This window comes from Acyrthosiphon pisum, unplaced genomic scaffold (genome assembly GCF_005508785.2).
Source record: "Acyrthosiphon pisum isolate AL4f unplaced genomic scaffold, pea_aphid_22Mar2018_4r6ur Scaffold_20698;HRSCAF=21875, whole genome shotgun sequence".
Lineage (NCBI taxonomy): Eukaryota > Metazoa > Arthropoda > Insecta > Hemiptera > Aphididae > Acyrthosiphon > Acyrthosiphon pisum.
Window position 1 is genome coordinate 1 of NW_021770085.1, and position 2,079 is coordinate 2,079.

Sequence of the window (2,079 nt, forward strand, 5' to 3'; positions counted from 1 at the left end):
TATTTGTACTTGGACGGGAGGTCGTACAAATTTTGAAATTAGGCATACAAATTCGTACAAATTGCGTACTAAATGATGGGATAAAAAAAAACACACTTTTGCCATGGGTTCTGTTTGGGGGGGTGCTGGAGAATCGCCCAAATGTTAGGAACGCTATTTGTACTTAGACGGGAGGTCGTACGAATTTCGAAAACAAGCATACAAATTCGTACAAATTGCGTACTAAATGATGGGATAAAAAAAAACACACTTTTGCCATGGGTTCAATTCGGGGGGGTGCTGGAGAAACGCCTAAATGTTTGGAACGCTATTTGTACTTGGACGGGAGGTCGTACGAATTTCGAAAACAAGCATACAAATTCGTACAAATTGCGTACTAAATGATGGGATAAAAAAAAACACACTTTTGCCATGGGTTCTGTTTGGGGGGGTGCTGGAGAAACGCCTAAATGTTTGGAACGCTATTTGTACTTGGACGGGAGGTCGTACGAATTTCGAAAACAAGCATACAAATTCGTACAAATTGCGTACTAAATGATGGGATAAAAAAAAACACACTTTTGCCATGGGTTCTGTTTGGGGGGGTGCTGGAGAAACGTTTCTCCAGCACCGCCCAAGTTTTTTGCTTGTGGGCGGAAAACTAAACGCATACAAATTTGAAAAATGGTCATACAAATGCATACTAATTGCATACTAAATGTTAGTCCAAAAAAAATTATGAAAATCGAATGGGGGGGTGCTGGAGTAATGTACGTGTACTAGACATAGTAGTCACACACTCACTGATAAAAATAAATCAAAACACTATAATTTTGTACAGAAAGTAAATAAGAAACAAGAAACATTTCAAATATTTGTCTAAAAAATATTTTTATGAAATAATATGCACTAACGACTGTAAAAAATCGACTATATGCCAAATATGCCTTTACACCCAAAACATGCAAAAACATGCACTATCAAACTTCATATTATTATTACTATTGTTATGAAACGGATTTGTATCTCAGCTAGCATGTTTTCCTGTGTAGCAAAAAAAAACATGCAGATGCATGAACTTACGAGCCCTGATAATAACACAATGTATATCACATGAGCAAAATGTATCGTTCACATTTCGTTTTGTTCGTCTTTACGACGATATTTACTCATATCATAATTATTACTTATTAATTATCAGTTATTGTACCGACGTATTGTACACATTAATCTTTATTGTTATTAAATAATATAAGGGTAACAACACAAATTTTATACTAATAATTATTTATCGTTGAATACGCATTCCGATTTCCGAACGCGTTTCGATCAAATTATGTTTAGTTGAATTTTATTATTGTGATTATAATATAATATTGTAATTATTATATAATATATTTATATTTTTTTATGTCGTAGATACTCGCGAATCGCGATAAAATATATATAACTACTGGCTTGGCTATACTACTAATCGCATTCCACCGTGTTTTTTTCCTTTGGAATACTTAAAATACTGTAAGTATATTATTGTATATCGATTTATTTTTTTTATATCGAACTGGGTAAATTACGACGACGACGCCATATAGCTAGTGATTAACAACTACAACAAGTATAAGTCTGATTTTTATCTCGAAAATCCATTAGAACCGTTGTTGTCTGTATAGTATATGGTTTGAATAATTCAGTTATTTACGTTCAATTTTTATTTTCACGAACACGTCAGGAATTTAAATTAATTTTTATACAAATGACTCTTTTTTATGCGATACATGGGCAAAATTGTTGTTGGGAAACAATAATTAATTACAAAGGCTATTTGTAAGGCCTTATTGTAAGGCTATTCATAATTATATTATTTATCCATCTCTTTCACTTGAAACAAAAATCTCCCGGAGATAAGTAGACTTACATTAAATATAATATCAGGTAGGTACTACGTGCAGTTCAATTACAGTAGTTGTACGTAGTCGTTGAAGTGTTTGCTTTATTCTTCGTTGTATTTTATTGTCCCATGATTTGTGTGCTGGTATTGTGCCTAATGATCGTTTAAATCACAAATCAAATGTATACTCGACCAATTAGCACACATAAAAA